The sequence below is a fragment of the Perissodus microlepis genome, chromosome 19 (assembly GCF_051167445.1).
Source record: "Perissodus microlepis isolate ML-2025 ecotype Zambia chromosome 19, ASM5116744v1, whole genome shotgun sequence".
In the NCBI taxonomy this organism is placed as follows: domain Eukaryota; kingdom Metazoa; phylum Chordata; class Actinopteri; order Cichliformes; family Cichlidae; genus Perissodus; species Perissodus microlepis.
The window spans coordinates 25,583,308-25,599,373 of record NC_140479.1 but is presented as its reverse complement, the minus strand read 5'-3'; the positions used below and the strand labels follow the sequence as shown (position 1 = coordinate 25,599,373).

At 43.0% G+C, this 16,066-nt stretch overlaps 1 protein-coding gene across 1 annotated transcript in view; it reads left to right on the top strand.

The window, feature by feature from the left end:
- LOC146366117 (fibroblast growth factor receptor-like 1) overlaps positions 1-16,066 on the top strand; it is a 35,438-nt gene that overhangs the window by 1,533 nt on the left and 17,839 nt on the right. The gene's annotated exons all lie outside the window — the stretch shown is intronic.

Below are 16,066 nucleotides of genomic sequence, written 5' to 3'. Positions count from 1 at the left end.
GTCAACAGCTCGTGAACAGCTCTCGAGACAATTTCTGTGATTTCATCCACCATCACCGACTACTGAACCATGTCTGATGCAATCCAGTGGCATGAGTCAAAGCCAGAGGCAGAATTTGTAACTTCGCTTCAGTTTTTAATGAGAGAAATCTGAAAACCAGAACATTTCCCCCGAAGATTATTCTCTGGCAAAACAAGCAGGCTCTATAGCGCCTTCTTTATTCTCCCCGCTCAGCGTGTGAGTGGATTCAAGAGGCGTCTGATAGGTACAATACCTGCATGTGGCTATCATGGCTCAAGGTAGAAGGGGGCAGGAGGCGGGGGTGGGAGGCTTGGCGGCGGTTTAGAGGGGGAGATTACATCTGTGGGTCTGCAGACAATGCCTCATTCACAGCGTGGCAGCCGTGCCTTCACGGCACAACTAAACCAAAAGTAAACAAGATGTGAAGGCTAAATCAGATTAGACAGGCAATTTTCTATGTTTACAGATTAACATATGTCAGCGAGGGAGCAAAGGAAAATGGGGAAGCCAGTTTGGACGGTGGGGAGCCGAGGTCCGATGGGTCCTGAGCTGATTTAATGTCAGGCAATGGGAAGAATTTGCAGCCTGCTTTTCATAATTTATCTGAAAGTGGTTGCAGATGCAGGGACACATGTACAATTGCAGATATGCGGCTGGCAAGGAGTCTGAGCGAGATGATTTTTGTACGTTCCCTGACAGTCTGTGAAGTGTAAATATCCCACAGTTCCACCAACAGAAGCAGGGATACAGTGGGTTCTGTGTTACAGTCCAAATGCAACAGCTTGACTCTGACATGCTGTGAAATATAGTCTGTAGGAGGGGGTAGTTGATTCAAAGCTTCTGCTTTTGTAGTGAAGCGAAGGCCAGCAGAGCTGTTAAGCTGTCCCTGTAAAACTTAACAGTGTATGATGACATCGTTGACAAATGTAAATTAAATCATAAAGGACGGGCCCCCTTTTCGCTTTTGTGTGAAACAGTAAAAACACGTAGGGAGTGTTACTTTACTGCCGTTATCTAAACACTTCAGGCAGTGCACCTGAGAGGACAGTAAGTTTGGGTGAACGACTTTGAGCCTGTTGCTGTCAGTCACCAGGTGACATCTGACCCAGGACCCCCTGCCCTAGTACCACAGAGAGCCCCAAATACACACTCAGTCATATACACACAGACCTCCCTCTTTCTGTGCTGCAACGTCACAGCTGGACCCCCTTGTAGCCACTGCACTTCCTCCATCTTAGCACCTTCTGTCCCCCCCCCCCAAAATCTGCTGCTCTGCCTCCCCAAGCAGCTGGAGGAGGTGCTCGGTGATGTGTCCCAGCAGAGCTCTAACGTGGTGACAGGTCCAGGGACTGCTCGGCTCTGCTAAACGAGGAATGCAGCAGCCTGGACATATGGATCTGCAGAAATGCACCCTGGGAGAAAAAAATAGAGGCACCAGGTGTCCCTGTTATGCACCGGGGCTAGCTAACAATGTGCACAATGAATGGTACTATTTTGGTGCATTTTAATTAGAACTAGGCATCAAATACAGTGGTCCTTTTAAGCTGCTGCACTAGCCCCTTCCTTTTTTCTTATGTGATTTAACCCCACACGTATTTCCTTCCCTTCTAAAGCTATCTGGCAAAGTTTAGAGCATGCAAACTCCTCTGCGACCCTGTTGGAAAATATACATTTTATAGCAGAGTTACATCATGGTTTCATACCAAGAATGCACTATGAGATAAACTGCATGCCAAGGGCTTTTAAAATCGCAAGGCTGTTTTGGCTCTAAGACCATTTTCCATTTCCTTAAACCGTAATGAGGCTAGTTTCTGAGCAACAAAATGCCCCAAAGTCCTCTTATATATATATATATATATTTTTTTTTTAAAGCTCCTGCATAGTAAGAAGGTGTAACAGTGGCTTGTGGGCCAAGCTGGTGAGACGAGGTGGGGGAAGGAGAAAGGGTAGAGCTGAAAAGCTGTTTAACATGTTTGTTTGTTTTTTTTAATCCTCCTTATGCAACTTGCACTTTAATGCCTCATTTAGTGCTAGAAATAAAATCAGCTTCATGTTACCTTTTTGTCTTTCATCCCACATCAAACAGCAGAAGTCAAAGGAAGACGCACTTCGTCTTTAAGGCGCGACTGGTCCGGCGCATCGTTTCTGTTTCCCACACCAGGCGTCCACCAGTGAATGCCACCCTTTTAAACACATGTCCCCTTCTTTTTCTCTGCATTTCCTCTCATTTATTACCAGTCTAAAGTCGAAGGAAGTCAGTTAAGTTAATGTGCTGTCGTTAAAAACAAGGCTCGAGCTGACCTTTACTCCCACCCAGCCTTTCTCAGCTCTTCACAACCCCAACAGAGGCTGGGTCCATTTGCAGAGAACAATGGATGGATTATTGTGTGCAGTGGTCCCCCAAGGTTGGACAGGGCAGCGGTAATTAATTTTAAACCCTCGTCATCCCTTTTGACTGGACTTATTTGCCGTGTATTTAAGCTCATAGCAGACGGGGGACTCGCTTTTCCTGAGGTGGTGCCACGTAGGCCTGCGTGAGAAGAAGTTACGAGAGCGAATGGGCGCTGCTTTCGTGCCTCTGAATATATGCGTGCGTTTTATTAAGCAGCCTGAAATTACCCTGAGAAAAGTCATGATAATGAGACATCCAAGGAGCGCGGGGCAATTTGGAAAACCTCAGAGGTAGCCCAACAACTATTCCCACTCCACCTCCTTCCCCTCTAAACCAAGTGGAAATAATATTCCTCCTGCCTACAAATCCCTCTGTTTCTATCGCGGAAATAATGTTAGCAGCGCTATAACAATCCTTGTTCCCAATCTATCAGCGCACAATGCTGACCCTGTCAGTTCAGGAGGAAACATTTGGTGGGAGGAATGTGTCCGACTTCACCTCTCCAAGGGGAACGAAAGGAAAGAGCCGTAGCCGTGATAAGTAGTCATAATGGAGGTCACTCTGTGTTTACTGTAGCGGGGTCGTATAATCCTGGTGAGCAGCACTCCCACTCATTGACTGACTCTAATGGACACTTCAATTAAGATTCATGTGGAATTTCAACAAAGTATTGTCTGCCACTTTCAGCTGTATGCTAATGTTCAGATTTTTTCCACCTTTCTTTTTACTTTTTAAGAAAGTCCCCATGTCTCTGTGTGTGTGTACAATGCTCATTAGTTTGTTTGGGCAGTTGGCTCTGGGAGTGTTTTCAGACCACACACACTCTTCCTGCCTGCTGAATGGATTTGAGTTCAGCTAAATAGAATTCCTTTTGCTCCTGTTAACCTTCGCGAAACCCACGGAGCTGCTCGCACAGAGGCGTCGGGACGGCCACCATTCAGATGATAATCGACTTCGTGCCTTTCGCTGGTCTGACTTGCACTATTTAGCAGACGTATGAATAACAGATTTGTGTTAATTGGCAGTTGCTTGGTGTTAAATAAGATGACACCGGACACTGTTTAGACTCCACTCTCAGAGCTGCTGCGTTACACCCTTGGCCAAAGAAAGCGAGTGGACGGAGTGACTGGAAGCAAGCCTTGTGGTGGGTAGGTGGGAGGGGGGCAAGGGTCCCTGCCTTCCTGGAACCTTACAAGTGACCTTACAATAACATTTCAGCCCCACAGCGGGAAGTGTTTGTCTTGCGCAACCCCTCTTTCTAAGCCTCCTTCATTTCTGCAGTCTCGCCCTGTTTTCTCTTTTCTTTCGAGGAGCCAAGTCATGGAGAGCCTCCCCGAACCCCTCGCTCCCCCACCCAGCCACCTTCCTCCCTGTTTTGTGCTCCACAGCTGCTCGCTCAGTCACTTTAGTAGGAGAAATGATGACATGCCAATTGATCTCCACTTTCATTGCTCAACAGGAGAAGCCGAGGTTTGTTTTCCTGTAAATTTTAACTTCTAGATTTATGATGCATACCTGGGCACGTGGGTTTTGGGGGGGGGGGGGGGGGGGTGTTACAGAAATTGAAACTTTACTTCCTTCTTCTCCTGCTTCTCCACATCTTTCATCTGGTGTTACCTCCTGGTTGTATCTCCAACAAAATATGTACCAAAGCAACATTTTGTTGCCTCGGGAAAATACTATCTGTACTGTCAACTTTAATGCGATGATGGCCTTGAAGGTGTTTCTTGGACTGAGCAGGTTTGGACAAGTTTGAGAGTTGCCATTGTGGTGTTAGTGAATAAAAGGCTGATTTAAAGAGCAGAAATATTATCTGCCCCATCTGACTGTGTGTGCCTGTTTGCTGTACTTGCCACAGCCTGCTAGAATCTGTGCTGCTGAAGTCTCTGACTGACTTATCAGAATACCAAATCGTGCACCCAGGGTGAACCTGTTGCATGTCATTTGAGGAGATCCTTATTGTTTTCCATCCACTTTTATTTTGATTTGTTTTGGTTTTGAGTCAACTTTTTGATTTTTAATGCATTACTACACGTCAAACCATTAAAGATTGCTCTATCTTTGTTGTTCCTTCTTCTTCCTCTGTCTAGGGTTTAATCTGGAATCTCTTGACAGTCCCTCACACAACCCCTTCCAACCTCTGACTAACCCTGCCACTCAGCAGTTAAAAGGATGATTGAAAGTTATAGTGGTGGCAACAGTGGTGGCTGGCCGGGCTTAAAGAAAGCCGAGCCAAGCCATGGCTGGGATAACGAGATCTGAATGAGGCTTCTGCTTCTCTTCTCTCTTGTTTCAGTTCTCCTCTGATGAGCTTCAGTAAGACCCCACTTGGCTCTGAGGCTTATTCACTTCCACTTTTTATCATTAAGGATTCTTTTGAATGACCCTGGAAAGTATTTATACATTGTCCCCATTGATTCCAGTTATACAGTCTGGTCTAGGCTACCGCTTGTCACAATATGCCAAAGTAGGAGGATTTGTCTGTGAGCATCCAGGCTGTTGTGATTGAATTTGCATGTGCCCGTTTCTGCACAGAATGTGAAGGCTTGAAGTTCTGATTTTTTAATTTTTAAAAGAATTTCTTATTATTTTGGGGATGCACCACTTTTTCAAATGAATGGAAAAATCTGTCCCCACTTTGACATGAAGAGTGGAGCGGGAGGAAAAGTCATTTCAGGGGGAAAGAGTATAATCTGTCATATTTTATAGCAGCGCTACTGCTGTCCCAGACTGGAATTCTGCACCATGCAGTGAAACTGATTTGATTTCCTCCTGCACAGAGATGTGAGCTTAGGCCTTGGATCAGTCCCCAGTCTGGATGTAGATAGATTTTAAGACTTGGCCGATGGTGGTAATATGCCAATCATACAGTTACTGTGTGCCTTGATTAGCTGAACTGGCCATTATTTTTGTGTATTTTCAACCATGCAAGCACAGGACTTCAATGATGGCAGTGTCAGTCTGCCCAGGCTAAAATATTTCAACAGCTGTTGTGTTACTATGAAATCTGTACAGTAAGGGTCCCCAGAGGATGAATCTTCCTGACTCTGGCTTTCATACCAAAAAACTACTTTAAATTATATTAACAGCTAAAGTTTTACTTTATTGTTGGTGTAGACTCTGAGTGAGGGTGCCAACAATTGTGGTCGTAGCTGAGAGCTGTCTGCTTGGGATCACCACAGCACTGGATCTTGTGGTAGCTTTTTGCTCTTTTTAATGCAGGTATCAGACAGATTACATGTATTGCTGTGCACTTAATTGTATCCAAGAGGTCTTTTGCTCAGTTTCGGTGAGTGAAATTCCATTTTTATTTTATTTATAGGTTTGCACTTATTAGCAGTGCACATGTTCATAGTCAGTGACATTACTAAGTATGGACATGCATCCATTTTCTACTGCCTGTCCAATTAAGAGTTGTGGTTTGGGGGCTGGAACTCATCCCAGTTTTCATTGGGCCAGAGGCGAATGACTGTGGGAGGAAGTCGGAGTAGCTGGAGAAAATCCACGCCAGCATGGGGAGAACATGCATACTCCACATAGAAAGGTTTCAGTCAGCTGGTCGATTCCAACCTGGACCTCCTTGGTGTGAGGCAACAGTGCTAGCTATGCCTTGTGATACTGTGCCGATGGCACCTCTGTTCTGCTACATGGACCACCCACTCACACAAATATATATTTAATTCTGGTTCAAAAAATCCAAAATGGCACCGATCATGATGCCAAAATTATTCCAATTAACGTGCTTAGGAACACACCCATAACTCCAAATCTCCGGTATGCAGTTGGATAAGTTATTAAATTCACCATCTCCAATGGAAAGTTTTCATTGACAACAGCACATATTTTTTTATACAGGTTGTAAGTTTGTCTATTAAATGCTGTAAAACTGGACTAAAATAACATGGGAGTCTGTGGTGATGACTGACTCGCTTTTGGAGCCATCCTCAAGTGGCCACTCGAGGAACTGCAGTTTCTGGTGCTGTTTGTTGGCTTTATTTTTCAGCTGTCGGGGTTTCAACTTGATCACACAACACTTGATACTTCTAACCTGGTAGTCCACCAATCAGTGAGTCGCAGTGGCTAAGTCTGTGGTTCAGATTGAAATGTTATGTAACTCTTGGATGGACTGCCACAACATTTTCTCCAGAAATTCAAGTTCCCTCGGGGATGATGTCCTCAGACTTTGCTGATCCCCTCAGTTTTTCTTTAGTAACACCAACAACGGGTCAAATAGCTCATTAATTCAGTGAACGCTTGACTGCTTATACTGGCTGGATTGGCACCACATTGTGGGCAGAAATTCACGCTTTACAGGAAGTCTATTCTTCTTTGAATCCTTGGCTTTCTTATGTTAGTTCACTATGAGAGTAACTTTACTTCATTAAAAGTCCAACAGTCATTAATGACTGTTGGAAAGAATGCCAGATTCGTGGTTCCCAGAGGATTCATTATAAAAACATGAGTCCACTGACTTTTTACATGAACCCATTATCAGGTCAAAGGTCAAAATGAGCCCAAAATGTTGGTTTATGACCAAAAACATGTTAGCATTTACCTGAAAGCACTGTTTACTGCTGTAGACTCTTGGACTTATTATTCTAGAAAGCTTTTTTGTTGTTCGCTTATTTTTGATATCTGGAAATATGGAAAATCTATAATGTAACAGACGTTCTTGCAGCAGGACGTCTGTTCTGGTCATCAGCCGTCTGTTTCTGTGCAGGTCACTCCGGTAAAAGGGCTGCAAAGCTCTGTGTGGACAGTTGATTAACAAAGGGGGAGACAGACAGACTAGCAGACAGAGATGGATAGAGGGCAGTGACCTTTCTACAGTGCAGTAGTAAGGTGAACTGGGAAAGCACTGAACAAATTGTCACTGTGAAAGGGCGAGTACCACATCGTAATGACAGACTCAACAAGCTCCATGATGACAGATTGATTTCAGACAATATTCCTGGATTGTCAAGGAGGCCCCATTGCTGTCAGTGAGAGCTTTGCCAGTTCTTCCACCCCCTCCGTCTGTCTCATCTTGCCTCTCCCCTTCTCTCCCCCCCGCTCTGTCTCGTCTCTTGTCTCACCCGCCTTTCTCTTTCCCTCACCTGCTCCACCCCCGGCTTTTCCCTCCCTCCCGCCGCTGTCTGAATTGCTCCATTCTGCCCAAACACTCTTGCTACATCACAGTCTGTCATTGGCCCTGTCCTGAAAGGCCTTGTTGACAAAGGCACTGGTGTAAAGCGCTTCCTAGTGTCATGGAGATTGGCTTATCCTCAGACTGTACACTGGTGTAAGGTTCCTGGAAAGCCATAAGAGGTGTTTCACACCAAGCTTAGCCGTCGTCATCATCGCAAAGACACACACACACTTGGGTCCACTGGTGACAGCATGTCTGACTCAGAAAGTTCTTGTTTACAGTCTCTGTGCTTCTCTGTCACTCACTGTACACAATGAGCCAAATGCAGGTTGGACACTTTTTTTCCACAGGATGAAGGATGAAGGCGAAGGAGGAGGGTGTGAGAGGCAGGATGCAGCTCACTGCTAAAAGATAAGAGGGGAAAAAAACCAAAAAACAAAACAAGTCTTGCTATGAGGAAATAGTTTTTTTGTGCAGCATTTGTGCTCTGAAGCAGTGATCTGCAAGTTTTTTTTTCCCTTTTCACATTTTAAAACTCCATGTATCCCATTGGTGATATATATCTGTGCACTGTGGGATTAGAGGGTCAGTAGCTTTTGGTACAGACTGAAATGTGTCTGGTTGTGAGGACAGAAGTCTCACCCACACACTGCTCAAATCTGTTGCTTTCAAGGGGCCAAACAGAAGAAACAAACACCAAAATAATTTTTTCCAGAAGGTAAACGAACTGAGGAGCTCCAAAAAGATCTGCTATGAGATAAATAAGGATTATTTTGAACTGTGAATCATGCAAAGTGCTATTTAAGAATAAAAATAAAAATCAGGTGTTGGAAATTAGCATAATTGGTCCCTTTTAAAGTAACCCAGCAGCTTAGTTATTGTTGGTTTCTGGTAAATACAATGAAGGTTGCAAAAGCCTCCATGTGGTCCTAGACTTATACAAAGACTTAGGCTTACCTGCAAAGTTGATATCATGCCAGCAAAAGTCTTTGCAGGTTTTTCACCACCTGGCTCAGACTCAGCTGCAGCTCCTTGAACTCTTGGATGCCCAATGGTCTAAGTCCAAAATTAAAAACACAAAAAGTATCCTTTGATGTCTGAAGGGGTAAATTTGCTCAATTATTGTGTGTGGTTTCTACAACTTTGTTGGCTTTTTACACCCTGCATAAAACATCTGCTTGTGACACCTAAATAGCTATTTTAGGTTTGAGTTTGGAAGTTTTTTGAGCAGTTCAAAGTCTTACACATTAGTACAGACAGATTAAAAAACAAATCAGGGATTAAATTTACACAAATTTTATTCTTTTAAGATCATTTGAGTGTAGAATACCAGTTTTCTTATCAAGATGCTGTGAGGGAGAACTGCTCTATGCAGTTAAATACTAACCTGAAGTTTAATATTTAACACCCTTTGTTTTCTCTGGCGAGGGGGACTATAATAACATACAGATTAATACGAGTTTGTGTCTAAACATTCATATCTGTTTGTCTGCGAGGGAGTATAAGAAACAATGCACTGGCAGTGCAGTGCAGCCAAAACATGTGGGCATTCCCACAATGTCCCATTTAGTGCCAAGTGGTCGGCCAACCTCCAAACGTATTAGACAGACAGTAATAAACAGGTGCTTGTTGGTGCGCTGCTTTGTAATGGAGAGAGGGCAAAGTCTGTTTGAGTGTGTCATGTGGCCGAGGCTGAGTGCGGGCCAGGGAGTGGGGTGCGAGATTGTTGGGATTCTTGGTTACTGCCGCCTAGGCCCACCTAATCCCCTTTTGCTCCCCCCTGCAGCCCTCCTCTCCTTATGAGCTGTGTTAAAGGAGGCCTCTCTGCCATCTTAGCCTCTGCTCCCTTCTGCTCTCTAAAGTGACCCTCCTCTCCTTAACCCTCACCCTGCTTCTCTCTCCTCTGCCTGATTTTATTTCTCTCCACGTCTCTGCTCTCTCCTTCTCCACTCTGTTTGGCCTTCCTCTTTCCTCACAGCCTCCCCGCTGTTGCCTCTTTCCTGATAAGTGGCCCTAAGCACACACTCAGCCCGTGTGTGTGCACCAGGCCTTAGCCTAATGGAGTGAGATAAAACGGCTAGAGTGCCACTTGCTGTGCTCTCTTTATGACGGGACAAGCGCAGCAAGACTCACATTTGCATGAAAGATTGTGGCACTCCGTCGGTATGTTCAATTTTCTAGGAATTTTTGGGGAAAATATTTAAATTTCAGAAATATTTGAGGAAAAACGTGACTTTGTAACTCCAGATGGAAACATTTCCTAGTCTGACAGCACTTCCTTTGTTAAATTTGATAAGCTCAGTAAGTGTTTTCCTTTTGATGTAGAAAAAATAACCAAAAAGTAAGTCAGACATTACAAGATAATTACTCTTTTTAATATGAAAAACTGTAATCAGTATTTCAAATACAGATGTAGCTTCTATGACATTATCCACTGGATTGTGACATTCTGTTTCACTTTACTGTTTTAAGTTTGGCATCTAGTTTTTTATGATAACAGACATGCCTAGCGAGGGGTTGATCTGACTTAGAATCTGAGACTGCACGCATTTCAGTCACAGGATAAAGCATACCAAGTCTTACCATTTATTTGCTCTAAATGTTGAGATATGTTATACAATATTGTTTACTTTGTAAAGTAAGACTTTAAAGTAGCTGCTGAGATCATAACTTTATTAGGAAAGTATTGACGGAGGTCATAATGAAGTGAAAAGTAGGTTGGATTTTTGTTTTTGTTTTTTTGGAACCACAAACGTCATTCCCTGCTGGCCACTGCAAAGAATGCAGGTTTAAGACAATTCTGCATTGGCTTCACCAACAATGACCATAACCAACAGTGTGTTTGACAATTTCACACATATACAGTTTCATCATTTATAAAGGCTAAGTAGTAGACTTAAAAAATCAAAATGGTGTGAGTTATGCATTTGTTAAATTGCATTTGCACTTTACCTCTTGAAAGCTTAGTATGAATAACCCTTAAAGCTCTTTTCTGAACTGTGCAACTACCCTTAAAGAAAAAAACCCAGAAAACTTGTCATGGACTGTTACGTGACAAGCAGCTAGTGGAACTAGCAAACACAGTTAAACTCAAACTCACAGCTTTTATTTCACTGGCAAAATAGTCATTGGGTAAGGTAAGAACCATAGAAACCAAACAAAACATCCTATATCACATATTACTGAGGTGTCAAAACTCGTCATTTAGGGTTAAGGGGAGGTCGTGAAATATCGTTTTGTTGGGGGAGTTACTACACATTTGATGCACTAGCTCTCTGATGGCATGATACTGTTGAAATCATTTAAAGTACCTCTGTTTACTGTAAAGGAGTAACATCACTCAGGATATTGTGCTATTCACCTTTAAATAAAGTGAAAAGAAGGGGAATCCCCTGACTCCTTTTTCCCACCACTACACAGCACAAGTCAGTGAAGTTCCTACTGCAACCAGAGTGCTATTTTTTGACACGTCTTTCAAGTCTCTTTGAAAGCAGTGTTTGTAATTAAAAGAGCATTCAAAGGGCAGCTCCTTCGTCAAGGCCAATGCCCTATGGCACAGACTTAAAGAAAGATCCTTTCCAATCTTTATCGTGTTCCTTCCTTCAGTGTTTGGGTAATCTTGCTAACACAGAGAAACAAACAGGCATCAACGATCCCTGATCAGCCCATAAATAAAGAAATGTCCCGTTTTCTGTGCTGGTTGATCAGGTAACATCCTGGAAAACCAACCTAGGAAGTGTTCCACTGCAAACCCCCTTTTTCACTTCCTGGTATTAAGACTAAAACACAAGAAGAAAGACCTCTATTAATTCAGGTTAAAGACTTTCCATAAGGGCTCCATACTTCCACACACTTGGAAAAGTACAGTCTTTATGGAAACCCCTTAACCTGAAGTGAAAGAGACCTTTCACATAATCATAAAAGTTTTCCCCAGGATGCTTTTGGCAGTAAGCCACCTGGTTCTCAGCACATCTTCTCTTGTGATCAATTTGTTCCAAAAACAAGGGTCTAAATAATAAAATATAATATAAGGTACTTTTTCTGACATTAGCAGAGGTTGTCTTTGCTTCAGGGGTAATAATAGACCTCTGATCCACATTTAAATGAATTAATCTGGTTTCTTTACAAGTAGAAATATTCACTAATTAACTGTTTAAGTTGCACAGGAGAGAGTAGTGAGGAGACTAAAAAAGCTTTTTGCTCCAGCCGAGGCAGCTGGGGCCGGCAGAAGGCCGTCAAGTTTAATGAAATATAGCAGCTTAGAGTTCAAAGACTCCACAGTAGGGCCTGTTAAGGGTAAGCCGCGTGATGGAGATGTTTCCCGGAGCTTTATGACGCTGGAGTAATTCTTCTCTGGTTCTTTCCTGTTCTTTTGATGAGCAGTCGGCAGGAGGTTGTTGTTTTGCTGGGCGAAGGAAGCAGAGGCAGAGATGTTACTCCTCTGATTCTTCTTTAATCAGATAGATTGACAGGAGCATCTTATTCCCCTTTTCTTTTTATTCCACCCTGTTTCTGCTGTTTTTCTAGTCCCTCGTGTTATCCAATAGCTCCTCCTGTACTATTCCCACCACTAAAGCAGTTGCTATTCACCCCAGATCTGATGGTGCCACAGAAAGAGCCATTGTCCCGACTGGTCTTACCCGACTCTTATCTATTGATTGGAAAGGCGAGAGGGGAAAATAACAGGTATTGATTACCACACTGGGTGAAGCTGCTGGGCAGGACGTCTGGACGGGTAAGAAAAGACGGCATTCTTCACCCTCTGCTACCTCACTGCTGTCAGAACAACCGCTCTCGCCACTCCACGTATCCCATCCCCTTTCACCCAGCCTCCCCTTCCCACCCTCACCTCCGCCTTTCTTGAATTGCCAAGATGGCTCTCCTCCCCGGTCTCACTGTTTTATGCAGATTTTTATCTCTGTTTGTGAAATGTATAGCCGAGCGCAGCAGAAGCAGCCCCTGAACAGAAGCTCTGGCCTTTCACACACTCCCTGAGCTGCGGTGTCCACCTCACCTTTCGCCCAACCCCTCCGGTCTCAAGTGAAGTCTTCAGCTCTGGATTTGGTTTCCAGCTGGATTTTTTCACCCCCCTCATTGTCTCTCATATTCCTTGAACTTTGCTTTTATTTGTTCATTTTTTTAAACTTGTATTACGCCATTGGTCCTAAGGCTTTAAGAAAATGTGTTGTAGAATGCTTCCCTGGATGCACAGGCTCCATTAAACTCCTTCTTCTGCCTTCTGCTGAGCTAACATAGTGCTCCTGAGGAGGAGGAAGCATTCTCCAGCTCCTGTCTGTCTCTGCGCCTCTTATCCTTTATGTAAATACTGCACACTGAAGACACATTCGCTCAGATCTGTGTTTATCTTAGTAATGAATCACTACAGTCTGCCTGCGTGCAAAAGCCTTTTGATGCCTTAGAAAATTCCTGCAGTTGGCTGGAGATTAAGCAACAAAATGCTTTTTATTGGAAAATGTTTGAATAACTGTATCGTGCATTGAGGCGGACAGTGTTGCGTGCATTATGGGGTTGCTCTCATTGTGGTTGGTTAACTTCCAGGTGTTCTCTATTGGTACGGCTGTCAGCAGCCTAGTCAGCCTTTTATTCACATGTTTGCAATGATTAAGGCCGAAGCACTTTGTATGGACTAGAAAATGCATGTACACATCATTACAAATCCACAGGTGTTTAGTAAAAGAGGAAAAAAAATAAACAAGGAGAAAGCTGCCAGCACATCTGAGCGTTGCTCAAGCCTGGAAGCTTTTGTAGTCTTTAATTTTTAATTTATCTTTTTCCCCTCTTTCATTCTCTTCCTGACATTTCCTAACATATTTCCCTCCACGGATGCCTGCACGACAGATCAACTGCTCATTAACCCGCTCACAAGGTTTCGTAAAAGTTGGCTATATTTAGTCTAAATCACAAGAATGCTTCTTGTTGAATGTGCCCCTTTCTCTTAAAATAATCCATCACCAAATTGAGCAAAGAAAAACAGAACTAATTCTGTGACTCGCCAGGCCTCCTCCTCCTCCTCTTCCTGCACTATGAAAGATTCCATTCAGACATGAAGCTCGCTTATAATAAGCAGCGCTTTACCAGCGCAGCAGTACGGAAAAGCCCATATGGTCACGTGTATCATTTTCCAGCAATTCCAACAATTTGAGTAAACGCTCACCAGTTTCTCATGAGTCGGGCAGATGTCCATTTATCCCAGTGTCTGTAGAGGACTGATACTTTGTGAGGTAACCAGAAAAGAGTCTGTTGCAGTACAATCGACCTCCTCTATGGTGTGATGACAAATTGAATATCAGGCATCTTAAACTGTGTATCTTAAAAGGGCAATAATTTCCCATTTCTCAGACCTGGAGTTGTTGTTGCACAGAAGGCCTCTGTGTGCTTTCAAAGCTTTTAACTCCAAGGTTAAGAGAACCTGTCCTTCAAAGGGCGGAGGTGGAGGAGTAGAGTGGAGCCCCCCCCCCGAAGAAACGATGCAATCATGCACACAACACAAACACTTCTGAAGTTATTCAGACGATGTCCTTGATTTCAGCACTTCTTCATGCCTTGTTTTTCAAAAAAGACTTCAAAAGCTTTGGAGGAACAGAGATTGAGGGAGGAAGTCATTTTGTTGCACATTCCTCGCACTCGGAGCAACAGCCAAAACTGTAATAAGCCAAAAAAGCTCAGGAGTGGCTCGAGTGGTCCAAGTTCAAGATCACCCAGACCCTTTCATCACAACCGAAGGAATCTTTTGATATTTTTGGCAACACACCAACTTGGATTTGTGTTCTGGTTTTTGCAAGAATTAGCTAGCTGGGCAATTCAAGCAATAACGTAGCCATCATTTACTGAGAACTGCTGGACTTGCTGGACAGGTGAGAGCAGCCAGTCAGCCTTCAGTCTGCTGCTGAAAAACTCATTTTAACAGCGTTAGTAATGGAGTCTTCCTCAGCACCTCCTCAATTTAGACACTTTTCAGCATTTTCATTACATGAAAGTAGATCATGTTAAACTTGTTCTTGTATAGTGTCAGTGTGGTCTGTTGTTCATTATTGTAAGTCATGGAATTTAAATTGTATCGACTGCTCTCAGTTTTTAACTAATGCAAGTTTAGATAATAAATAGCGTCTATTTTTCAAAGTCACGCTATTCAAAAATTGATCCCAGCACAATTGATCGATGTGACAGATCTAAGCCATATGCTTTATCCCTGCCATAAACTGCAAAAATATTAGACCGATTATTATACAGTTATGTCCAATGAAGCAATTTCAGTCAGGTTGACACTGAGCTCTGTCCAGGGGCGTTTGTAGGATTTATTTTAATGGGTGGAAGAAGGTGGTGGTGGGGGGTGGTGGTGGGGACAATCAGAAATAACTGTTGAAAACAGCCTTAGAAGACATATTCATGAGCATCTTTCCATTAATAGAACAATAGAACATCCCATTTCCTAAAAAAAAATTATAGTAAGCAATTATTCATTGAACAGTATTTATTTGTAAGAAACAATATTATTATTATATACAAGGACCAGTGTATTTTCATTTAAAAATCACAGCTGCGACTTCCTGAAGGAGACCCACCCCTGAAGTGTCATGACCCGGACCACAAGACACGGAGACCGTCAGGCCCACCGAAGACAGCGCCACGGATAGCTTTCCCCTCCACACCAATGACCGTAGAAAACTCAGGCTGCAAAAGTGCAACATGGCAGCTGTCGCGTCGTCCATCTTTCGTGCAGTCATTGATACAACTGAAAAGAAAACAGACGATGAAGTTCAGTGAATTTCATTATTTAGCTTGCTAATACTTTGACCTGAATGTTTACACCACTGACAGAAAATAAAAAGAGACAGAAATACAAGTTAAAATTCGGAATTTGTTTTATTGATTTGGAAATTTTTAACATATTGCTAATCAATTTGATTTAAATAGGGCCCAATAACAAAAGCTGATTGAAAGTGCTATATATTATAAAGACCCTGCAATGCAAGAGAGAAAACCCAACAATCTGATGATCCCCTATGAGCAAGCACATGGCAACAGTGGGCAGGAAAAAAAATCCTTTTAATGGAAGGAAACCTGTGGCAGAACCAGGCTCAGTCGCCATCTGCCGAGACCGGTTGAGGGATTTTAATCCAGTTATAATCAAATTTCTCTCTTGCTACGACATTTTTGATGTTATGTATTTAGGTATTCATCTGAAAGAAAAAAAGATGACTTTTTCCTTCAAGACGAATACTAAGTTGATGTTAAAAAACACCACTTCAAGTTGTGCGTCTAAATGGCTCGGTGATGGTTTTGGCCAATGCAATGAAAAACCTGACAATGGCATTTGGCTTCTTTTTTGCTTCTGACAGATGTGTAGTCAAGCTAGATGCAATGTTTTTTACTGCTGTGGATTTCTGTAACTCCAGAGCAAACTGAACATGTTTTACACTCCCAAAGAAATTGTTAAAGTCTTTAAGAATGTACTTTTCAAGATTTTTAAGATTTTGTGGCGCTATAGTAAGTTTTTTTTATCC